Source organism: Leptidea sinapis, chromosome 18 (assembly GCF_905404315.1).
Source record: "Leptidea sinapis chromosome 18, ilLepSina1.1, whole genome shotgun sequence".
Classification (NCBI taxonomy): Eukaryota; Metazoa; Arthropoda; class Insecta; order Lepidoptera; family Pieridae; genus Leptidea; species Leptidea sinapis.
The window spans coordinates 10,370,853-10,398,163 of record NC_066282.1 but is presented as its reverse complement, the minus strand read 5'-3'; positions in this window follow the sequence as shown (position 1 = coordinate 10,398,163).

The window sequence follows — 27,311 nt, the reverse complement described above, 5'->3', positions numbered from 1 at the left end:
CACATCGTTTTATTAAAATGTTTTAAGAAAATCAATACATGTTCAGTGACATAACTACAGACCTACATTTTATATAATGTAAAAAGATAGTATTTTAAAAGAATTTGTGTTGAAATGTCCTGTTGAATTTGCCCTGTGCTACCCCGGGGCGTTAAAAGAATAGGGTAGTCCCAGGTCCAAGGGTGTCGTAAGAGGCGACTACGGGCTTTTTGAAAGTGGGAGAGTCACGCTGCCGTCTTATGACGTCAGCACAATCGGGCCAGACTCGTCCGGGTTACTTATCACACTCGCACAGAATATCGGCGTGAAGTAGCGGTCGCTATGTTTCGCATAGGTTAGTGTCGAGGACCGGAGGCCATCCCTTCCCCCCTCCCCCTCCCCATCACCACCAACAAAAATATGGGAGCGGTCCTTAAAAAGATATTACCCCAGGAGGGTACCGGCTCTACCAGAGTCGGAGAATCCCTCCCCGAGCATTCTTACTCGGGCTGCCCCTCGTATTCTAGGGAGGGCACAGTACCGCGCATATCTAAGGACAAACAGGGCAGCAACACCACGGCACCCCGCTCCACGATTAATGTGGACTTCTGTAATATCAGGGGAATTCACTCCAATTTAAACGCCGTCCACCACCACCTTAGACGGCGCAGCCGGCTTTGTGTTTCCTTGCGGAGACGCAGATATCTCGACCTAGCGATATCGACGATCACGATAGCGACGTCATATTTAACGTACCCCGGATACAAAATTGAGCATAATTTCATGCCTCATGCCGGGATATGTGTGTACGTTAGGGAGGATATCTGCTGTCGCCGTCTCGGCAATTTTGAGGGTAGGGACCTGTCTACTCTCTGGCTCCGCGTAGATTTAGAGGACCGCGTCCGCATCTATGCGTGTGTCTGCAGGTCCCATAGTGGTAACGCAGAAACCGATCATCTCATGGGCTGCGTTCAAGCGGCAATTGACGACGTGCTTGGACAGATCCCCTCCGCTGAAATCGTAGTCTTGGGTGATTTCAACGGGCACAATGCCGAATAGCTTGGATCACGTATCACAGACTACGCAGGCATTTTTTGCATTGGCGTATGGTCTGTCCCAATAGGTTGAGTCGCCATCGCGGCTCTCGGATGTGGATAGCCACATGCCGTCTTTATTAGATCCTCTGCTAGCTACACATCCCGATGGTTACCAGGTCTCTGTTGACGCCCCTCTCGGAACGTCCAACCATTGCCTGGTCTGGAGTGTAGTGTCTATCCGACGCCAACGTCGCAGACCACCAGCGACCCGCCGCGTTTGGCACTACAAGTCAGCAGATTGGGATAGGATGCGTTCCTTTTTTGCATCCTACCCTTGGGGCAGGGTTTGTTTCCCTTCGGATGATCCTAGTGCCTGCGCCGTTGCAGTAGCCGATGTGATACTGCAGGGCATGGATACTTTTATACCAAGCTCTGTAGTACCGATCGGTGGCAGATCACAGCCCTGGGTCGATGCGTCAGTTAAAGCAGCATCTGACTGCAAAAAACAGTCGTATCGAACTGGGTTGCGGCGTTGGGCTCAAAGGATCCGAACTGCAAAGTTCTTTAGAGGAAATATAACCGTGCCTCCAGATTTTATAAGCGGCAAATCGCCCGTGCGAAATCGAAGCACGTCGTCAAAATTGCGAGCAGTTTTCCAGTTACCCGACCGGAACACGCAAGTTCTGGTCGTTGTCGAAAGCTGCTCTTGGTTACTTCAACCAGCCGTCCATGCCGCCGTTGCACATGAGGAATGACACCTTGGCCCATACGGCAAAAGAGAAAGCCGATCTCCTGTGCACTCTTTTCGCCTCCAACTCGACTCTTGACGACAACGGAAAAACATCGCCGACCATCCCGCGGTGTCAGAGCTCCATGCCTGAAGTACAGTTCCGACAGAAAACTGTTAGGCGAGCTCTGTTTTCGTTGGACATTAGGAAGTCGAGCGGGCCGGATTGCATTTCTCCAATCGTGCTCAGAACGTGTGCCCCTGAGTTGACGCCGGTGCTAACGCGTTTATTCCGGCACTCTTATTCAAAAGGCGTAGTCCCTAATTCATGGAAGTCAGCCCTTGTCCATCCGACAGTTCAGATCCGACAAACTACAGGCCTATTGCTATTACCTCCCTACTCTCCAAAATCATGGAGAGCATAATTAACCGCCAGCTCTTGGTATACCTTGAGGGTCACCAGTTGATCAACGACCGGCAGTACGTCTTTTTCCATGGTCGGTCGACTGGCGATCTTCTGGTATACCTAACACATAGATGGGCGGCGGCTATTGAAAGCAAGTGGGAAGGCCTGGCAGTTAGCCTGGATATAGCGAAGGCCTTTGATCGTGTATGGCACAAGGCGCTCCTCGCAAAACTTCCATCATTTGGGCTTCCCGAGAGCTTATGCAAGTGGACCTCCAGCTTCCTCACTGGGCGCAGCATACAGGTCGTTGTCGACGGTTATTGCTCGAATCCCAAGCCCGTGAACGCTGGAGTGCCCCAAGGCTGTGTGCTATCTCCCACGGTGTTTCTTCTGTATATCAATGATATGTTGGACACCGACAACATACATTGCTATGTAGACGACAGCACTGGTGATGCCGTATACACGGGCCATGCAGGTCTCTCTTGGGAAAACGTCGACCAGTGCCAATAAACTTGTGTCTTCTATCGAATCCTCTCTCGAGAAGGTCGCGGAATGGGGTAAGTTGAACCCTGTCCAATTTAACCCCGAGAAGACACGTCCTTTTAACACGTCAAGCCTTTTCCTCTACGTACGTAAAATTTAAGTTCATTTTAGTCACTTGATTTTGTCCTAAAGTGCTCATGAGGTATATTTTTAAAAATATAAAATGGATATCTAATTGAGGCCTGAGCGTTCAAATCAAAATCTAATGAAAATCACTTTATTCATGTAGGTCACGGAAATGACACTTATGAATGGCAAAAAAATATTTTTTTCTTATTGAATTTACTACTACTTCGTAAAGGTTTGAACTAATGAGAAGAAGTAGCAAGAAACTCATTGCCCCTCTTTCAAATCAAGATTTATATTATCATCGTTTTACAAATCATTTCAAATACTGTATAATATAAAAATTTAAGTGGTGCAACAAACATACTTAAACGTCAAGTAGTCAATGCCTAACACGAGTAAGTCATAAAAGTAAATGTAAATTAATACAAAACAAAAGCTATTGAGTACAACAGTAGCTGCATCATCCACATACACCGTAAATAAATAAAGTTATTCTGTGAGCATTTTATAAGCGATTATATTATATAATATATCAAAAAAAACTTGTTGTGTGAGAACATTATCATTAATAAATGGAAAGGATGAAGAATATGGCAAAAATGTTATGGAGCGAAAGCGATAGAGTATATGGGGCGTGGTGAGTAGAAGAGAAGAGAGCTTTTCGATTGCTGTTGTTTGCTGTATGTGGACAATCCCGTAGACATTTATTTACGTTTCGTTCGAAAACCTCCATTATATTGCGTCCTATGCGTAATGAGTAATAATTGATTTGGTCTGCCTAGCATTCGAAGCCCATGTTGATTGAGAACAAATTACTTAGAAAAGTTCTAAGTCTTCATTGTCATTACATTGACACAATATGTAATTGCTCTAATTCAATAGAGGCTAGTTTCATTGTCCGCTCCAAAGGTAAATTCACAGTATCATTTCGATTCTTATATATCATTTCAATTTTTCACTTCAACACCAAGAGTTTTTACCAACATCAGTGGAACACATATAATTGTTTAAATACAAATACAATTGTAATATATGTACCAACAAAAGATGCGTAGTTCTTTTAATGAAAACAAGACATATTATTAACTTTACAATACTTTGTAATACTATGTCTGGTACACTCTGCCGGATTCTGCATACCTCGATTGTAAGGATATTGGAAACAATCTGGCAATCAGAAATAAATTAGATAAACCAGCTTCGGACGGACAAGCAATTCTCGCACGAGTGGGCCATACATTGGGCCATAGATAGCTCTTCTTTTTTTAAATTCAATTCGTAGCACGCTGCATTCAGCAATAAATAAAATGAAACATCAAATGAGCTTGGCTGGCTGGAAGTAATCCAACTCACTTGTGAACTCTTTGCTTCATTACACAACTATAAATGGTTAAAATGAGGTGCAATTTGTTTGATCTATGTTGCAATTGCAATCACTATTGTAAGCGTAGTAATATAAATATTTAAGGTATTAAGCTATACGTATAGTATAAAGTAATTATACCATTTATCAATATTTTTGTTAATATTTGAGTTTAGCTCTTTGACCATTTGCAAAATTAATAGGTGATGTGCTATTGTAAATACTGCTAGGCTTAATAACGAATTCCATGCTGGTAAGAAAGCAACGTTCTAAATCTGCAGTTTAGTATTTTGTAAAGAATGCCGCAGATATCTTTTTAACTTGTAATATTTCAATTTTATAAATATAAGGGACGAGACGAAAAGGACTTCAGTTGATGGTAATTGTTACACCCTGCCTATTACAATGCAGTGACGCTCAAGATTCTTGAAAAACACAAAAATTCTGAGTGATATGATCTACATTACGCTCGTCACCTAAAGACATAAGATGTTAAGTCTCATTTGCCCGGGTATTTTGAAACACAATAATGCTTACACATTACCACTTCACGGCAAAAATAGGCGCCATTGTGGTGCCCATAATCTAGCCGGCATCCTTTGCAAAGGAGCCTCCCACTGGTAATATTCTACAAATTAATGCACGTTAATGATTTCTAACAGTATTGAAACTCACCCTGTCGTTGGTATAAACCTAAGGCGGTGTGTGGCCGCGTGGTACGTTAACAGCGATAGGGCTGTCAACCTAGAGTATTTAAATTTCATCTACTTGAGTTTATTTCTAGTTTGGTGCATGTAATATGTAGGCACTTTGAAGTAATTTAACTAAATCTTATTTAAGTATTGTAGATTAATTTTTGTATGGAAGTTGAGGACAAACGGGAGTACCTACTGGTCACCTGATTTTAAGTGTTCACCGCCGCACACATTCTATTGCAATAACAGAGGAATCACAGGAGCGATACCGGTTTTTTAGAAAAATTTATCCGCTTTTTTGAAGGTTCCCCATTCCACAACTTGGATGTACGTGGAAGAAAGTTCCTTGGGAAACACACTGTGGAGGAACGCCACACATCCAGATGGTGTGGGTGATATTCTAAATTGTGGCGTGTCGTGTGGAGATGGAATTTTGTGGTAGGAATCATGTCAAACAGCTCTTCGGAACACTCATCGTGATAATACAGAAATTATTCATATCACTAAAGTTTTAACCCAAACAAACAAAATACTAACGACTTACTATATGCTCCTACAACATAATATACAGAAAATAATAAATCGTGTACAAAGGAAAGGCAAACTTGTCGTTTTTTATATCAAACGCGTTATTATTCGTTTTGTGTTTAACGTCTTGATTCTTCCAGTAGGACAGTAAGCTTTTGGAGCAGTAAAATCTTGGAATTGGCGACCACGTACTGCAAGACGCAGTGTTGGTAGGCTCCCCACATGATGGTCCAATGATCTGGTCAAGATCGCCGGAGGGCAGCGCAGGACCCTTCGTCATGGAGATCTTTGGGTGAGGCCTTTGTTCAGCAGTTGACGTCTTCTGGCTCAAATGATGATGATGATAATATTCTATAGATAACATCCCTCATTCATAATTCTAATTAATACACCTAATAGCCTAATATACCTGCGCTCGAAACTGTAGGTACGTATTTTTTTGATTAAATTAATTTTAAATGAACGTCTAGGGAGGATCAAAATTGATTCCTTTAGAATTCTTTTTGATGTCGTTTCTAACACTACCACTGCTTTTAAAACAAATGGCGCTCTGAGAGAGAAGATATTTGCGCTCTTTTTAATCAAATATACAATATTGTATTGTCATTGGTATTGATATAAAATAATCATAATCTAGTCCCAGGCTGTCGGATCACTTAGATATTCAGCTGTGGAGTAATAGGATTTACGACAGAGTATTTTTTAATAAAACATAGAAAATTTATTTATAGATAATACCTGAAAAGTGGCTGGCACATTATTATAAAAAAGGTATATACATTTACCCTTAAAGCTATTCTGTATCTTATGAAGCCTACTAGAATTAGTTACAAGGAATTCCTTATTTCTAGTGTTATAATAATGAAAATTACTATTAAGAGCAAAAAGGTGACCATTTTTGTGAACGTTCATAAAATTTTCATAAATGTACTGACAATGAACAGTCATAATATTTGTTTCATTAAATTATATATATATTTCCCTTGTGACATAACGGAATGTATTTCATAATGATAATATAAAGAACCATGTTTCTACATGTTAACATACTAAATATTATCATAAACGTTTGCGATGTATGAGGGATATTCTCATATGGGTTTCAAATAATTTATAATTGGAGAGCTCAAATATATGTACACAATACGCTATTGATTTTGAATAGCTTGTGGTTGAACACGAGTCTTGCTCGAGGTTAGATTAGATGGTAATAATTAGCAAACGATGTGATTTTTTTTTATAATTTTAACATTAACCATATTTATTCGTTATTTGTATTTCTTGTAGAGGTCAATTGAAATATTACTCCCGAAATACTGTGAATCTGGCAACGATTGTTATCATGACTATATTAAAATGTTTAAAATGAGATTTTTAATCGTAGGTATGGAATAAAATAGTTTTTTCGTCCATTTGTTACTTTGAATATATAAATATAATTAGTGAGCCTATGGGTCATTATTGCAAAATATGTATTTATAGTATTCCTTAAAAAATCTGCGACACAATATGTCTATTACTAATAAGTAAACCCCAATAGTAAAAAAAGTCTGCGACATTCTTACACATAGAGCAGGCATTTAATGAGAAAATTAATTAAATACCGGTGCACCGTACGCATAAAAACGTACGCGTAAAATTAAATGCAATGTGGTAACATAAAATGTTAGAAGTGGGAGGCTCCTTTGCACCGGATTCCGGCTAGATTATGGGTACCACAACGGTGGCTATTTCTGCCGTGAGGCAGTAATGTGTAAACATTACTGTGTTTTGGTCTAAAAGGCGCCTTAGCTAGTGAAATTAATGGGCAAATGAGACTCGACATCATATGTTTCGAGGTGACGAGCGCAGTTGTAGTACCTCTCAGATTTTTTTTTATGGAAAAGGAGGACAAACGAGCGTACGGGTCACCTGTTGTTAAGTGACCACCGCCAAGAAATGACATCAAAAAGAATTCTAAAGGAATCAATTTTGAGATGATTGCCTTTTATGCCTTTTTATGCCGCCTACAATCTCTTGCAACACCAGAGGAATCACAGGAGCGTTGCCGGCCTTTTAGGAAGGTGTACGCGCTTTTTTTGATGGTACCCATGTCGTATCGTCCCGGAAACACCGCACAAGGAAGCTCATTCTACAGCTTTGTAGTACGTGGAAGAAAGCTCCGTAAAAACCGCACCGTGGAGGACCATCACACATCCAGATGGTGGGGATGATATCCTAACTTGTGGCGTGTCGTGCGAAGGTGGAATTCGGCGGCTGGAATCAGGTTAAACAGCTCTTCGGAACACTCCCCGTCATAAATGCGATAGAAGACACACAATGAAGCGACGTCTCTACGCAACGCCAAGTGATCCAGCCGTTCACAGAGCACTGGGTCCCCGACAATTGGAGCTGCTCTGCGATGCACACGGCCAAATAGATCGAGCTAATACTGGGGTGCGCCAGACCAGAGATGGTTTAATGACGCCCAGTTTCTTTGAAGCCAGTTTCAGCGAAAACTTGAATCGCTCAGACCTTTGCTAAAGAGATTGTAGGTTACAGAATCCTGTTTTGGTAGGAAAGTTACAAGTTACCCGTGGGAGGCTCCTTTGCACAGGATGCCGGCTAGATTATGGGTACCACAACGGCGCCTATTTCTGCCGTGAAGCAGTAATGTGTAAGCATTACTGTGTTTCGGTCTGAAGGGCGCCGTAGCTAGTGAAATTACTGGGCAAATGAGACTTAACATCTTATGTCTCAAGGTGACGAGCGCAGTTGTAGTGCCGCTCAGAAGTTTTGGGGTTTTTCAAGACTCCTGAGCAGCACTGCATTGTAATGTAATGGGCAGGGCGTATCAATTACTATCAGTTGAACGTCCTGCTCGTCTCGTCCCTTATTTTCATAAAAAAAAAATGTCCTGTAGTAACTCATAATTAATTTATTAATATTGCCACAGCTATTACACACATTGTAAGTTTTCACAGTTCAGTCTCAGCTTGCGAATTTACTCATGTTTGCAAATAATTTTGAAAACCCGTATAAAGGTTATGCTTACTGGATAAAAATTATGCTTACACAACAAATTACCTTAGTCAAAGTCAAAGTCAAATAAACTTAATTCAATTAGACTTAACTATGTGCTTTTGAATCATCACTATAAATATTTCTTTTAAATAACTGAATCTATCACATGTTCCTAAAAAACAGAGCTCGTGAGAAGAACATACAAGAAACTTAACGGCCACTATTTTCAAATAAGTAGAGTATTTTAAAAAGACTAAAGAAAGTAATTTCTTACGTCGTAAGAAATTACTTTGTAAGATGCTGCATTATCTCTGTAAAGCTTTACGAACGATTCAATAAATGAAAATAAAACCAACACATAATGTGTTAATAAATATTATATCGTTATACATACATAATATTTATACATATATATATTTATACACATACATATATTTATTTTTGTTAGTATTGCAGTGCTTAAAAGCGATAACATAAAAATTTCCCTTAGACAGTGACGAGACAAATTCGTATCCGTATAACAATTTTAGTAATTCAGGAAGGTTTCAACAATGCGATGAGAATATCAATTTTACAATCTTCCTTTCTCGCGTAATAAAACTCAGCGTCCCATACCACGGGGTTTTTTATGTAACTACTCTCAAGTTGAAATGTTATTTTTTTCTTTATATTTAATTGTAATGAGGAGTTGAGACATGAGCCTAAAAAGTTGATCGTAGTTGGGAGCACTGAAAGCAAACGAGCCCGCAGATGGTTTCCTACCAGATGGTGCAAATCTGGTGAAAGGCCCACCATTTCTGCTCGGTTGTCAGAGATGCAATGAACAGGCACCGATGGAGGCAGATCATAGCATGTCTCAAAGTACCAGCATCCTCAGGCATCGATGACCACCATTCTCAGTCATGAAGAAGCGACCGCATTAAGAGAAAAAGTGTACAAATGACATAAAACAACACGATTAATTATTCTAGATCTAAAACAAAAGAAGAATGTATTTTGGGACCCACTTATATGGATTACATTACTTACATTTAAATACACTTTTTAAAGGATTAAAGTGCGTGTAATTATTACTGTGTTTCTACTCGTACATAAGATTTTGCGTAAAAGTTACATTTTTATTATTATTTTAGCTAACCCGACGTTTCGAGACCTTTACAGAGCAGGTGACCCCTGTGAACGATAGTAATAATACGAAAAATCACTGTTACAATTACTCGCGTTTTATTATAAAAGTGTATCGCTCGCGTTAATCAAAGAATATACTTTACGTGAAATTCTTACATATAATAAGAAAATACGTACATGTTGGAAACTTAGTTATAGTTGTAGAACGGGATAAAAGTAACAAAAAATGAAATAGTAAATATTTCAAAAAAAAAGGGGAGAAAAAGATATAATCTAAAATTATCATTAATGGCTTGTTATTTTTTTAAGCGATATCCCTCACTTTAGGGATTAATCGTATTAAATTTGTAATTAAAATTAACGAACGATGCGGAACTCAAACCCGCGACCAATCGGGTCCCGCATTGTTTATAAATTTTTGTTAACTCATACTGCAGTCTAAGCAAGGTCACTTTTGTACTCTTAATAGAATTGCTCGTACTTCCGAAAGTTGATCGAAGTATAGACAATTTTAATGATAAGTTCTCTAATCAAATAAGAAGTTAAATAAGTTTTGTTCATTTTAATTTATTTTCACTTTACTTTATAGATACTAATTATATTGTATGTTATTAGTTCTTATATTGCACAAGTGAGAGGCTCCTTTGCACCGGATGCCGGCTAAATTATGGGCACCACAATGGCGCCTATTTCTGCCGTGACGCAGTAATGTGTAAGCATTACTGTGTTTCGGTCTAAAGGGCGCTGTATCTAGTGAAATTACTGGGCAAATGAGACTTGACAACTTATGCCTCGAGGTGAAGAGCGCAGTGGTAGTACCACTCAGGTTTTTGGGTTTTTCAATAATCCTGAGCAGCACTGCATGGAATGGGCAGGGCGTATCAATTACCATCAGCTGAACGTCCTGCTCCTCTCGTCCCTTGTTTTCATATAAAAACAATTAAAATTTAAAAATTATGTATGTAATTTTTTCACGTGGTCGTTGCCTGCAATAACACTTAGATTTAGATTTATTTAGAATAATATTATTTAATGTAATTAGTTAGTGATTATTATGTTGGCGATGTTAATAACTAAATAAAATTTGTGTATCTTGAGAGCTGAGTGGTGATAATAGAGATGATTTCAGTTATGGAATGGAAAATACCACGCTCTTATTATGTTCTAATTGACTGGAATATAGATCACTTGGGTTCATAATTATTGCATGAAAAATTTCACGATGTCTACTTATTTAAACTCTTTGAAGAGGACAAAAAACTTGAGCATCACTTATGTTGTTTGATTAGCGTCGGTCCTGCTTTCTTGCTATACCAGAGGATTACGAGGCCTTGTCATTGGGAATAAGCGCAGAATGTTAAAGATAACATATGAAGGTAGGACTGGAAGATGTGTTTTGTGCTATACACTATACAAACAAATTCTTTCGATTTATGTATGTAACTTTTATTTTCAGATGTCACACTTTCATTTATGTAATTATTTTTATATTTATATAGAAAATGTTTAGAACTGGTGATGAAAGCTGGATATATTGCTACGAACCCGAAACCAAAAGAGAATCAGCTCAGTGGGTGTTTCCTTTCGAGGGTCGGCTAACTAAGGTAAAGAAAGAAAGAAGTCAAGGAAGAAAGATGATTGCCTCATTTTTTGGTTGGAAAGGTTATTTCGCGACAGTTGTGCTAGAAAATGGAAGAAAAGTTACTGCAGACTAGTATGTCAATCTCTGTTTGCCTGTTTTCTTTGAAACAATTCGACAGCAGCGCCCACGAAGCAGGATACTCCTCGCAAAACGGACTGTCGAATATTTGACTATGGCAGGTTTGTGTAATAGTGTGTCAGTATTATTATTCTCACTAAGACGTATTGTCTCATTGTCACATGCAAGAGAAATTTACAGTGATAAGATTATTCGGTATACAAGATCATAGGTAAAAATGTAAGTTGAATTAAGTATATAAAACAATCTACTCACATTACTGCAATTTTTAAGTAATTATCATTGCAGTACAATAAACATACTATCACTACTCACAATCACGATCAAAAATTGTCAGAAGCAATACTCTACCTACGTATATGTAAAATAATATGTATGCACCCAGCCCCATTATCAATCAGAAGTGTTGCAGATAAAAATTAATATATTCCTATAGCTGTAAAAAGTAGATGTTATAAAATTCACATTTAATTAGAACAAAAGAAAACAGAATGTATTAAACATGCGACAAAACTGTGCGGGCTTTAAATAAAGCTCAGAAAAACCCACTGCGAGGAATACATTCATGTGATTTGCATACAAACTGTTAACATAAGAGAATATATAAACAAACCAAGTTTTTGATTTTCTATTGTTATTTTAAGCATTTACGTTCATATTATGCTTGTTGGAAAAGAAGTAGTAACGTAAAATAAAAATTAAGAGTCCTTTGTTCTGTTACATAATATTGTTTCTTGCATTTAAATAATACCTAATGTGTGCAGTAATAAATACGAAATATTACGTAATACACAGGGTTTAACAATAATAATTCATGAGGTGTTTGAATTCATGTGAAATTAATAGAAAACTTAAACAACTTTATAGTCATTAGTCGGATTCAACATGGTAATTGGAGGTCTATCGTTTCTGTAACTACCAATGGGGAAAAGTGTGAAACAGCTCCAGTTTCCTAAAGCATACTATATGATGTCAAACAGCTTCAGACTAATGTCATGTCAGGTGATTTCCCTTAATTCTCTCTGACGAGTTAGATCAGCTACATAAAAAAAGTAATCAACAAATGGACGTAGTTATGCAGAAAGGACTCAAACCACACTTTGGAAATAAGTATACAGTTTGTAAAAAATTTGTTAAGTATGCCATCATACTCCTGAAGGTCGAATCTGTCATGTAGTGAAAACCCTATTTTTAAAATGTATAGGTACTGAAACTTTTTTTTTATTGGATATTTATATGGATAAGACTAAAGCTGAAACTTGAAATGCCTATAACTCAAAAGTGCCTTTGTGTGGCTTGAGTCCTTTCTGCTTAACTACATCCAAATATAATTATGTAATACTTTTGTATAAAGCTGTTATTCAAATTTAATCATTTATATTCAAGTTCAGATATTTGAACGACCAAATGAAAGCAGTACCCAAACCCAATACCCATTTGAAAATGTATGCTACAGAGGTGAGAGAACAGATAGACAGAAGCATATTACTTTTTTATCTTTTGAAAATTTTAGCACTGCACAATAGCCTCAAAACTCCTCCCACAAGCCTTTAAGTGCAACCTCAGTTTTACACAAAATTATTATCATAAATAATCTTAAATCTACAATAAACCACCAATTTGATTTAGTGCATTGGCCTGTGATTTCATACTTACGCTCCGCAAGTATAGGAAATATAGAACTGTGCTTTATTGCTTCAAACAATAATAATGGCGTGCATTAAAAGCTTTAGATTACAATAGATCGAAGTTAAGTCAGTTTAATAAAATGTAAATTAATAATTTCTTTAATACAATGAGCGATGTAAGGCACAAATGTTTTATTCAACTTTTCATAATCCAAGTGTTTGCTGTTTTTTAAGGCCAAGGACACTTAATGCCAGCGACCTTGAGCGATATGAATTCACGGCTGCCAGCCCCCCATCATTATCTTTGTAACAAAGCCAACATTTTCAAAATTCTTGCGTGGTAAACGTAACATTTTAACAGGCGCAAACAGTTTATATCCTTAGAATTCTCATTATTAATTACTAATCCAAATAAATGTACCTACACAAAAAAAGTACAAGCAAGAGAGAGAAAAAGCTTGTTTAACTGCAAAGTGGTAGATCAAAATAGCTCTACAGTGTTAACTATAACCAACAGTAAACATTAGCAACTTTCAAATAATATTTAAGGATACGTGTAACATGATAAAGTAGTGTTCATAGCTCTAAATGCTATATTTTCACCACAAAACTTGTTTAAAAACACCTTGTTGCGTGTTTTCTGCTTACCCTTCCCCTTCACTAGTAATTTTTGTCTCGCTTCACAATTTACAAGTTCATCAGTTTTGTATTGGAAATACAATACTTGAAAATTTATTTTTCAAATATTTTTTATCTTAAACACTATTTATGTTAGTTATTGTAAGTATAATTGGATATAATACGTATTGTAAGGAATTGCTTGTTGAGTTTTATGGAGGAGAGCCACTGCAAACAACATTCTATTGTTCTAATTCTCTCTCTACTATAATATATAATCTCTCCTCAAATAAATTAAATGATATGCAAAAAAAATATCAATTGAAATTTATGGCACATGAAACTGCATAAAAATGAAAAAAAAAAAAAGCTTCCAGGTACAACTTCAGTTGTAGGTATTTTGACGTTGTTGTTTTGAACTATTGATGTTTTTTGTAATACAATTTATATATCTCATTTATTTTCCTATCAAAATGTGGTATTGTCATGAAAATATACAAGCAACATTATTTGCTTTGAATACGTAACGAAATATGGGGAAGACTGTTACCTTTTAGTATCAAACAAAGCTTACTCCGAGCATGAAATATTCCATCGCTTCGTTCGCGTTGTATTTTCGACTAAATACACAATTTAACGTATACATTAAAGCGGATTAACATTGAACTATAAACTTCATTAAATTTTAAATTCTTTATTAATAAATGTATTAAAATTTATAAAAGCATTGACCCATTGTTGATATTTCATCAAATTCGAGTAATACATTTTCTTAAGGATATTGAATTGCATTTAAACATCATAATTTTTTAATATATGAATATTTTAGTAATTGAAATGAAATTTGACTTGGTCGCAAAAGTTCCAAGTGTAAAAAGATTTAGCAACTTTAAAGTATAGACTTTAATATCGTGAATAAGATAAATGATTAACATTTTTATATTGGAGAAGACAAAAGGCAAATCTGATGGAAAGTTAAAACTAAGCGCCCAAGGACATCCACGTCAGGTTGGAGTGACATTTGATTACTAATAATTCTTCATGTTATGCTATATTTTTACTGAGAAATTAAAAAAAAATAACAGAATTTTATTTATTACGTACAGAACACTGTCTGTCAGCTAGTAAAATATAAAATCTTACTGGTACAACTCAACAAAATATCCCTTCGGCAATATTCTCAAAAACCTAAAGTTTGCGATGTTTACTTGATATGTCGTAACTTAGAGGAAAGTCTTACGTGACAGAAGCCGGAAGGGTAACGACGTCATTGTGAACTTATATGCCGCGGTAAACAAGGGGCATGTTTATAAATAGCTGGCACTTTTTGTTCGAACTGTTTATGGAGTTGTCTTTTATTCATAATTTTATTTGAAAGCAACATAACATGATCTGATAGGACCGTAAATGCTTATCGGAACATTTAAACCACAGTCTAATAATATGCTAGCATATAGACAAACCACAGACCTGTATAAATACCACTGGACAGGCTGTTCCATATGTTTGAGAACAATTTTTTTGTGCCTATTTGAAGTGCCACTCGCCAGCGTCCAAAGAACTAATTTTGATGTATAATACAAATGTCTGCGAAGAAACGTACAATAATACTCTGAAGTATTTTTGCATTTAGAATAAATTTCGTTCGTTTTCCGTGTTTTTTACAACAATTACATTTTTTTTTATAAATAGTTTCCCACCATTTTTCGATGTGTGCTGTGTTTGTCGTCACTAGTTTTAATACTGCAGACTCTCGCTACATGGCCAACAGGCCAATATCAAACAGGCACCCAGAAGACTCAAGTTTGCGCGTTTACCACGAAAAAAACCCCATTTGTCGTAATCACCGCTCTTCAACAACACTCCCCTAAAGCCTCGCCTAGTATCGGAATACTGGGTCTCGAAATCTCGAGCGATTGCCAATTTCATGGCCATCTGGAGGGCAAAGCCAAATTGGCTTCAAAGAAACTGGGCGTCATTAATAGAGCACGGTAATACTTCAAGCCAGCCCACATTCTAGCGCTGTACAAAGCGCAGGTCTGGCCACACATGGAGTATTGGTGTCATCTCTGGTCTGGCGCACCCCAGCTCGATCCATTTGACCGCGTGCAACGCAGAGCAGCTCGAATTGTCAGTGACCCAGTGCTCTGTGAAAGGCTGGATCACTTGGCGTTGCGTAGAGACGTCGCTTCATTGTGGGTCTTCTACCGCATTTATCACGGGGAGTGTTCCGAAGAGCTGTTTAACCTGATTCCTGCCGCCGAATTCCACCTTCGCCCGATACGCCATAAGTTAGTATATCATCCCCACCATCTGGATGTGTGGCGGTCCTCCAAAGTGCGGTTTTCAAGGAGCTATCTTCCACGTATTACAAAGCTGTGGAACGAACGATACGACATGGGTACCTTCAAAAAAAGCGCGTAGAGCTTCCTTAAAGACCGGCAACGCTCCTGTGATTCCTCTGGTGTTGCAAGAGATTGTGGACGGCGGTGATCACTTAACAACAGGCGACCCGTACGCTCGTTGGTCCTCCTATTACATAAAAAAAAGGCACTAAAGCACTTTGACAGCCGCCAGTCCAGTGGTATATAGTAGAGGTCAGTGAGACAAACAAATGAGTGAGAGAGAACGTCTCTAACTGATTTTGATTGACAGTCAGCCACGCTTGGCATTGGCTTGATAGTATTAAGAATAATTTACCACTTACTAGAATACGTTGGATGAGGGCAGCGCAGGACCGATCGTCGTGGAAATCTTTGGGGGAAACCTTTGTTCAGCAGTGGATGTCATTTGTCTGAAGATGATGATGAACCACTAGCTAACGCACACATTGATGAATTAAAATTTATCGGGTTTTCAGGTCGTCTTTACGTCAATATATTCAATGTGTATGATTTAAACACATAAACAACCAAATTATTTCCTTTAGTTTTTTCTTGAAATTTCTAGAATATGGTCAACGTAGTTTTAGCTGATGCTGCTCTTTAGTGATACAAACGAACAAAACTTTTTATATTAATAAATTTTATATCGGATTTCGCTAATAAATGTTTTTTTATTAGAGCGATCCCAGAAAATGTTCAAAACAAAAGTATTACGTTATTCAAAAAAATTGTTAAAAAACGTTTGTGTGGTAAAGGTTACTATAACATAAATGACTTTCTTAATGATACCACAGATTGTGAATAGAGCGACCTTCCTCAGGCTATTAAATAATAAGTTTAATTGTACAATGTTACATTGTAAATGTTACTTTAATTGTACACCATATTTGTGATGAAAAAAAAAAGGCCGCCGAGTTTGTTGCGCCTGTTCTTCTCAGGCCTGAGGCATTCATTTTGGAATGGGTAGTAGTTTTTTGACTTTCAATAAGTTATGTTACATCCTATTTTGAATAAAAATATTTGAATTTGAATACGGTCTGAAGTAGTCGTAGAACTATTTCTACGACTACTTCAGACCGATTACGAAAAGAAATCGGACGACGGACACCGGATCTAGTGCGTAAACTACCATAGAAATAGTTCTACGACTACACCGGACCGTGTTTTAACGGATACGAATCGGACACTGATCGGACGTAATGCGAAAGTACTCTCACATGGTATAATATATAATATAAATGTCGATGAGAATGAATTGCTCTCATCCGGGCGCATAGTGCCGGAAGGGTGGTGGTCTGACTAGACCCTTTTAACACGTCAAGCTTGTGATCCTCTAAGATGCCTCTAAGTACGACCAGTTCTCCTAATTCATGTTATTAAGAATTCTTTTTTTCGTATTTATGTGAGTTTTTTTTATCAACATTAAAGGCGGATCAACGTAATGTCCCTTAAGGCACAGACTCCAGATCTTTTTACACGAAATCTTATATTTTTAAACGAGCAATTATTGTACCATTATATATATATATATTATATAATCTGAATTTCGGAAATGGCTCCAACGATTTTCATAAAATTTTGTACATAGGGGATTTCAATCTAACTAGGTTTCAATTTAAAAAATGTAGTTTAACCGTGTTTTAATGAGAAACAGCTACAATAACATTAGAATACAAGGGTAAATTTCGCCACTTAGACTAAATAGCTCATTATAGATGGGACATTGGGTGATCCGGAAAGCAGAAGACCCCGATTCGAATCCAGATGCTCTATTAGTTTTCTTTTTATTCAAGTTTTGTACTTTCTTAAAAATCCGAGCAAGGCACGGTCGTCCGGATTTTATTGTTTATGAGACAGCCACTGAATTGAACTGAAATTCGTTGTTATTATATAACAAACGTAAATCCGTAGAATCTGTCGGTAGTATAGCGATATTTTGTGAAATTTTATGATAATTTTTTTTATACTTGCACTGACAACAATTCTACGATTTTTATTTTCTCTAACTAGTTGTAATCCTTTTATAGTTTAAGAAGGCATTAAATATTGGTGTGGTACTACATGATATCTTATCACAAATAGCAAATTAAATAGGTAAAGTTATCAGCGATTACCTCCTCCATCCCACAGGATCCTCCATCTGTGAGTCTTGATTAACTTGTTCCGTACAAAATTTTTAAGCACAGATACTAAATAGCGGCATACAATTCAAGTGAAATAATTTTCGTCAACACGCTCTGTAAACTGACAACAAAAGACTTCCATTTCTGAATAATAAAAGAATTTATTATTTTTTAAAATTAATATTACAGCTTAACGAGCCAGTTTTGACTTTATTTGCATTCAAAAACTTTTCACCTTATTTTGACCATATATTAATACCTTTTGGAGCGTATGAGTGAAGAAAGAATGACTCATCAAATATATCAGGCAAGTTTGTGGGCAAGTCGGTCGCGGGACACGTCGTAGAACATTCGTCGACCAAATTGGGGACGTTTTGAGACAAGAAAAGGTCTGAAGCACCCGCAACCGATGAGCATGTATGAAAAGAGTAATGAATGTAGAGGAAGCGCGTGAGATTTGTAAGGATAGAAGCAAGTGGCATTCTGTTGTCTCTGCCTACCCCGACGGGAACAAGGCGTGAGACACATATAGTGTGTGTGTGTATCTTGCGAGTTTACTTTCAGTACAGTATGACTATACACGGCATTAGAATTAATATCAAAGGACTAGAGATTTTGCACGGGTTCCAGCTGAGTTGATATTATTTTTGTACCACGAACTAATGTAATTTAATCATTCAGTTCAGTTTTCCGTAAGCTTATGTTACTATTTTGCAATAACCATTAAGAATCACTTGTGTTATTCCTAAAACTTCGCCCAAACAACTTCTTGGTAATTTTGTTATTCATAGAAGTGTTATTGCATTGAAAGATTTTAGAGGTATCATTATGTAGGTACCTACGTTAGATTAGGTTATTATCGAATCCTGTCTACACCGTGCCTAGCTAACAACCACCAAAAAACTTATTTTTAAATGCCGCAAATTGTTCTTTAAAAATTATTTTTAAAAGAAAATATTCATTGTGTTATAGTAACCTTTACCACACAAACATTTTTTAACAATTTACTTGAATAACGTAATACTTTTGTTTTGAACATTTTCTGGGATCTTGTTGTAAAAGCATATACATCGCCCCACAAAAGAGTTACTAATTCGACTAGGTATTATATACCTACTACACTATACTATATTATTACAAATAAAATTAATAAGCAAATGATTTGATTTATAATGTTGCACACGTTACATAAAAAAAAATGATTGTGCCAACTCAAAACAGATGTCGTGTTAATCTGATTCCACACGAGTGAATTACATGTGCGAGGCGTTGGAACTGGCTTTCATCCAAATTGTTGGTAGCATCAGTGATGTAGACGGTGCAACCGATAAACTTATAACTTTGCTCTAAAAATTTTAGAATCACATTGATTTACATTCGAGATTTGTGTACGATTGAAAATTATCTAAGAAATACGTAAAATTACGGCCGCTATCCCCAGAAATCGCCAAATTAGCGCATAATTAAAACCATTTCTTGACGGTATATATAAAGCTTATATTTGAAAAAAAATTAATCCACACAATATAAGACGAAAATTAATTTTTTCCTCACATTTCTATTTTTATAGACAGTGCGAAACAAATAAAATCACCAAAATACCCCTAATTATTACAGTTGGAGCCACGCTATCTAGATTGAACAGATATCAATTGTACGAAAATTTATTGATTGACCAATACTATTTTACATGACATTACATTATATTTACATGACTACTTTGCAAAAAAAAAATGTATTATATTTGTAATAAATTAAAAATGCTTCTTATTCTGAATTAAAACTATGGCGATCTTGTACTAGAGAGGTAACCGAGCTCCGCTCGTTTCTCTTAAAAATGGGTCTCGTTTAAAAGTGCCTTCTAACAAAAACATACTTAAAGTTATGCCTAGGCCATTAGAGCTTTACTTGATAGGGTACACAATGTTAGAGGATTGTTCTGAAGAAAGTTATACAAACTTGGTGATCTGTCTGAATGTGTTGAGAAACTAAATAAATGGTTAGTTAATACAATATTGTAGAAAGGAGACTCTTAATCGTATCTTATTGTTACACTGTTAGGTGGAAAGGTTAAACCCCATAAAATCCCGAGACAGCATCTTTCTTTTATGTGTAAGCCATTATCGCCAAAATAGTGAATTATAAATACAATAAAAATTGATAATTTATTTATAACGCGCATATTTTTTTAGTAACAAAATGAACCATATATCAAAATATATAATTTTATCGCATCTGTTGTTTAAAGTAGATAATATTTGTCTTTTATACTACATTATTTGAACAAATATATTTAAGTCGTTATGACGATGACGATAAACAACCGAGTGCGAACTAATATGGTGCGGTCCGGTGGGGGGCGAATGGGTCGGGCTTGCGGGGGATCAGATGTCTGCAGGGGGGTTAATAATTTTTAACGCCTGCAGTTCCAATTAAAAGTTGCATTTTCAATTACTATCAACAAATCGCAGGGTCAACCCTTAATAGAAGCAGGTATACATTTGTACATGACATGTTTATCCCATGGCCAGCGTTGGGTGGCTTACTCAGGCTTGCATCTAAATAGCAAATTCTGTATGTTTATGCTGACTTAAATAGATCGCTTAATATAGTATATAGCAGCATATTGCAGTAGCTACCTATAAGTTTTGCATTTCCATCAATTTTGTTTTCGGGGACAGCTAGTTTATTATACAATAAGTTAAGCGAAACCAATTCAGAACTTGATATATTATATACAAATTAAATATTATATACAATGGTGTTTAAATTTAAATAAATAATAAGAGCTTACATGTTTTGCCAGCACTATTCCTAGCATGCAAATATTTAATCACAATGAATATAATCAGAATTTCATTTCCATAACTTCCTTAATACTATAAAAATTATAATCATTTAGCCAACTATATAGTTTATTCTTGAATAATCTAGAATTTAAATTTTTTATGCTACTCGGTAACTTATTATAAATACGAACACAATTACATACACAACTTTTATTATATTTGGTAATTTTTGGAACATCATGAAGAACGAGTCTTCGTGGATCACGTCGGTTCCGCGGATTTAGATCATTAGCTGATCTAAACAATTCTTTATTTTTTTTTACAAACATACATATCTCGAAGATGTAAAGCGACGGCAAAGGTAACAATCCTAGTTTTTTAAATATGGGTTGACACGATTGCTCAGGATGCATCCCGTACATTGCCCTAATACACTTTTTTTGAGCAATAAATGCTCTGTTGATATCTGTGCTGTATCCCCATAATATAAGCCCGTAGCGCAGTACCGATTCTACATGTGCGTGATAAGTCATTATAGCAGTTTTTAAGCTTGTTACTCTTTTGACTTGCTTAAGCGCATATACGAACTTATTTATTTTCTTACATATATTATCTACTTGCTCTTTCCAATTGAAGTTCTCATCTATTATTACTCCTAGAAACTTTGTATGTGCTTCTTCTTTAATTGCTGTTATTTTTAGTTGTATATTGTATTTAGGATTATAACATTTATTGAAATTGATATATACGGATTTATTAAGATTTATTTTCAAATTATTTATATCAAGCCATTGTATTAATTTATTTATAGTGTTATTAATTTCAATCTCATGATTATTGATACAGTTATTATTTTTTTCAAACGCTACAACGATTGTGATATCATCAGCAAATAACACACATTGATGTTTGGTTATGTTAATAATATCATTTATATATAATAAGAATAGGATAGGGCCCAGCACACTTCCTTGTGGAACGCCACATTTATTGTGCTTGTATTCGGACAAGAAAGGGACCATATCTCCATTGTCATCTATCTTATCAATAACGACACATTGTTGCCTGTTGCTAAGATATGATGCTATCCACTGAAGTGTAGGACCCCTGATACCGATTAATTCAAGCTTATCTAGTAGCAGATTGTGGGAGACTAAGTCGAAGGCTTTCGAGATATCAAAAAATAGTCCAGTAGTTAGATTGCTATTGTTGATACTTGTAATTATAGACTTTACAAGAGTGAATACCGCTAATGAAGTGGACTTATTTTTTTGAAAGCCAAACTGTTCGTTGCTAATTATATGAAATTTTTCGCAATAGTCGCTTAATCTTCTGTACATGCACTTTTCATATATCTTAGACAATATGGGTATCAAAGTTATTGGACGATAGTTATTAATATTAAATTTTTCACCTTTTTTAAATAATGGCTTAACCAATGAATATTTCAGGGCGTCAGGAAAAGTGCCCGTCTCAAACGATGTATTTATTAAATGTGTTAAAATGGCAGTTAATTGATTAGCACACTCTTTAATAATTTTAGTGTTGATTTCATCATAACCTACAGAATTGGAGTTAGTTAAAGACATTATTTCTCGTCTAACCTCATTTTCTGTCATGGGTTTTAGGAACATTGAGTTTACATGGGCACTAATATTATATGATTTTTAATACTTTTTTGTGTTGTTTTATATGTTAAATTAATGTAGTGATTGTTGAGGCAGTAGCAATATCAACGGGTTTTGTTATTGTCGTGTTGTTAACTTTAATTTTCTCTATGTTTCCTTTGCAGTTTTTGTCTCGTATTTCATTTTTAATTACTGCCCATGTGGCTCTACATTTATTATCATGTTTGTTTATATACTTAATATTTTCATTTTTTTTTTGAATTCACAATACATTTTTTTAGAATATTAGAATATGTCTTATATCTGTTTTTATTACTAGTATTTTTATTTTTATAGTATTTACATCTTAGTTTACGTTTATTTAAACAACTTTTTTTAAGCCTTGACTTATCCAGTTTTGTTTATTTTTATTTTTGTTATTTATTTTTACTTTCACTTTTGGGAAGCAAAGATTGTAAAATAGACATAATAGTTCATGAAACTCACTGAATGCATTTGCGTCATTTTGCATATATATATGCGTCCAGGATAAATTGTTTAAGCATTCCGAACTTGAATATGAACTTGAAATGAACCGAAATTGAACTTGCAAATATTGTCCAAATTATAATCTCTTTTATAAATAAAATCTGTAGTACTTCTTTGCGGCTTTTCATTAACAGAAAAGCTTAACATTTGGCCTGTGTCATGGTCAGAGAGATAAAGCGGCATGACTGTTACTTTAGCATTTGGAATATTGCTAAGAATATGATCTATGCAAGATGACTTGCGAGTAGGTACGTCTATGTGAATTTTCATGTTAAAATTGTAGGTTATGTCTCGTAAATGATTAGTAATATTGCCTTTTTTTAACGTGTTTATATTAAGGTTAAATTATTGCTATAACTATACGCATTTTAAATTTATATTTATTAGTTGAGTAGTTTAAAAGGTCGTTTAATTTACATAAGAATTGGGTGGGACCTGAGTTAGGTGTTCTGTATAGGCAAATGTGGGCTGGTCAGGTATAAAGAAAGTGTTTTTTAACACTTAGCTGGTACTCGATCTGCATTTGTTAAATAAGTGGCTGTTTTTCTTTTATTTTTATTCTCCAATATTTTTATTTAATAGGTTAAATTTTTAATTTGTAGGTACTTTCATTTTTTTATTGTAACAATATTATTAGTTTTATTTTTCGGAAGTAATAAGTGTATGAATTGTATATTTTTAATGTTCACCATAATAATTGTCATAAACATTAGAACTACTAATTGTAACATAAGCTTAAGCAAATTGTATTGTATAATATGATGTGGTGTGCTTTAATAAATAAATAAATTATAAAATCGACAATAATTAATCATAACATAAACAGTGTTTGTAGCCAAGCCAGTGATCTTGTGAAATGTGACCTATGCTCTCCTACACGTTATTTTAGAGGTGCAAGAGGCTTAAAAATTCACACCGGTAAAAAGCACAGTTCCGCGTTAGTTTCGGATATACATCATAGCACCTTGCCCTCGACAAATAACGCATATCATGTTACAACAAATTTTTCGGAATTATTAGGAAAATTAAAGAATTCGGTTCCAGTAGTAAAGCGAATTCCAAAAGGGGCTCGCATTACTGTTGCAACTGCACTCTCCAAAGTCATTCGATCTACAGTAAATAATTAACATTACATGCAAAAAAAGATGACCACAGTTCACTTACACAGAAAATAAAATCAAATTGTTCTGACCCAAATATCTTTGGCAATATTTTAAATAGTAACCAAAATTCAAAATTCAACATTTTTCGAAAAGTAGAACAGAAAGTTAATGACGGTGACGTGAAATCTATACTTTTTTCAAATGATATCCTGGCACCCGACTCAAATGAAACACTTTTGGCTTTACAAAGTAAACACCCATCACCAGATGCTAATAACGGAATAACACATTCCGGAACCATCTTTTTCCGATAATCATCTACGGGCTAATGATGGTGATGTACTTTCCTATCAACTAAATTCATTCAAACTCAGTTGGGTTTCGGCTGCAAAAGTGGTTGCGAAGCTGCAGTCCACGCTGCGCGAACTTTTTTGGAGAGGAACTCTGGTGATGTCTTTCTAAAATTAGATGTGAAAAATGCTTTTAACTCTGTTGATAGGGGAGCTCTGCTGAGAGAAGTTAAAAATGCAATTCCTTCAATCTATCATTATATTTTGCAATGTTATAGTAAACCATCCAAATTATTATTCAAAAATCATAATATTTGGTCTTCCGTTGGCTGTCAGCAAGGCGACCCTCTTGGTCCAGCAATATTTAGCCTTGCCATTCATTCCACCATAACAAAACTAAAATCAAAATTTAATGTTTGGTACTTGGATCATGGTACTTTGGGTGGTGAAGTGGACTCTGTTTTAGATGATTTGAAAGTTCTTTTTTAACATCTTTGTGCCGTTTGGTGTCGAGACACTTGGCCCGTGGGGCCCAGAGGCGCGGAGAATGTCCAAAATACTATCTTCGCGCCTCAATAAGGCTACTGGAAACCCAAGCGCTGGCAGCTATTTCGGTCAACGGATCAGCCTTGCTATCCTACGCGGTAATGCTGCCAGTATTCTTGGTACGCTTCCACGTAATGATAGTTTTAATTTTATGTAGTCGTAGTATTGTAAATATAGTTATAAGATTTGTTTTATTTAATCCAAGGAAACTAATATAAAAAATAAACATTAATCATATACATGAAAAGAGAATACTAATAAACTTTACCGCAGCTAAGCAGAAAATAATAATTTAAATGTTATGAATGTGTATTTTATACATCATTCGTTGGCGTGTGGGCACAGGAGACAGACATATGTCTACTGTAGTGTGCGTGTCGCAGTAGGTCCTCACCCGTCACGTAACTCTGAGTTTTCGGTTTTAGAATTCAAATTATCTTCGTTTATCCGACCATTACAACGCTTTTCTACGTAGATCACACTTAAAGTTTTGCGTAACATAAAAAAACAAACATGTTATAAACAAAATAATATGCTTGTTGCCTTTAAAAAAACTCCCCTTTACATTTTAAAAATTGTTTCATGCGATCGAACCATTATTTAAAACAGGAGGACCACATCATCTGAAGACATGTTTTCTACGTGCTGATTGAACACTGTCACTGCCTCTTTGGAATCGGTAATCGGTTTGATTTTGGGGAAAATACAGAAATCACAGGGTGCTAGGTCGGGGCTATGTGCAGGATTGGTGACCGATCCTCCTTGAATTGTCTCATAGGTCACCACTACTAAGGTATCCACATTATTTCGTTGACGGCAGTTGAAGGCCGCCCTTCATGAAATTCGTCATGTAAAGAAACCCGACCTGTCTCAAATTCAGCAAACTATTGCCTCACGGTGATCAAGCAAGGTGCTTCTCTCCCAAAACCACTTTGAATACGAGCGGCTCAGACTTGCGGAGTGATAGAACTTTTAAAATCATAAAAAATCATCGCTCTAAAATCATTTCGACTTAATTCCATTTTCGTTGCGTACGGAGATCTTTGATTATTGATAAATTCAAATTCAAATATTTTTATTCAAAATAGGATTTATAATCACTTATTGAACGTCAAAATCTATCACCCATTCAAAAGAGACTGCCTCAGACCTGAGAAGAATGGGCGCAAGAAACTCAGCGGGCTTTTTTTTTATATAAAATTTGGATTACAATATAATATCGTACAATAAACATTAATAATTAAAGAGCCTGAGGGTGTTCGCTTTAATCCCAGTCCGTGGTGTCATTAAGAAAATCGTTTATGCTATAATAACCTTTCCCACACAAACGTTTTTTAACAATTCTTTTAAATTTCGTAACACATTTGTTTTGTACATTTTCTGGGATCATATTGTAGAAGCATATACATCGCCCAACAAAAGACTTACTAACTCGACCCAACCGAGTAGTAGGCATAACAAGTTTATGTTTGTTCCTCGTGTTAACATTATGAATGTCACAGTTTCTAGAAAATTCCTCAATGTGCTTATGAACATACAAAACATTATCAAAAATGTATTGAGAAGCAACAGTCAAAATGTTTATTTCTTTAAATTTTTCTCTTAATGATTCTTTAGGACCTAGGTTATAAATCGCGCGAATAGCCCTCTTCTGCAGCACAAATATAGTATATATATCGGCCGCACTGCCCCATAACAATATACCATAGGACATAATACTATGAAAATAACTAAAGTATACTAATCTCGCCGTATCTATGTCAGTTAACCGTCTGATTTTCTTAACCGCATATGCTGCAGAACTAAGCCTATTCGCCAATCCTTTAATATGGGGGCCCCACTGCAATTTGGAATCAAGAGTAATGCCAAGAAATATAGCAGATTCCACTGGTTTTACCACCTCTCCGTTTAATAAAATATTCGCATCTACATTTTTGACATTTGGCGCGATGAATTTAATATATTTGGTTTTATGATTATTAAACAATAAGTTATTGGCGCTAAACCAGTACACGATGTCAGATAGAGCATTGTTTACTTCGTCATATAAAACTTGGCTTCGTTTCACTTTGAATATAAGTGAAGTGTCATCCGCAAACAATACCACCTTGTGTTTTTTTTCTACAAGGTTAGGTAGATCATTTATATAAATTAGGAAGAGGAAGGGTCCAAGAATAGACCCTTGTGGTACCCCCATACCGAGAGGAGTCCCAGGAGATCTCCTGCCATTCACCTGAATTTTGAACACAATCAAAAGCCTTAGATAAATCACAGAAGATACCAAGTGCATTCTGTGATTCCTCCCAGGCCTCAAAAATATTCCTGATGAGTTCAACACCTGCATCCGTAGTCGAGCATCCCCTAGTAAAGCCAAATTGTTTTATATGAAGTAACTTATAAGTGTTAAAGTGAGTAAGCATTTGGCTTAAAATAATTTTTTCAAAAATTTTACTAAGGGTCGGCAACATCGAAA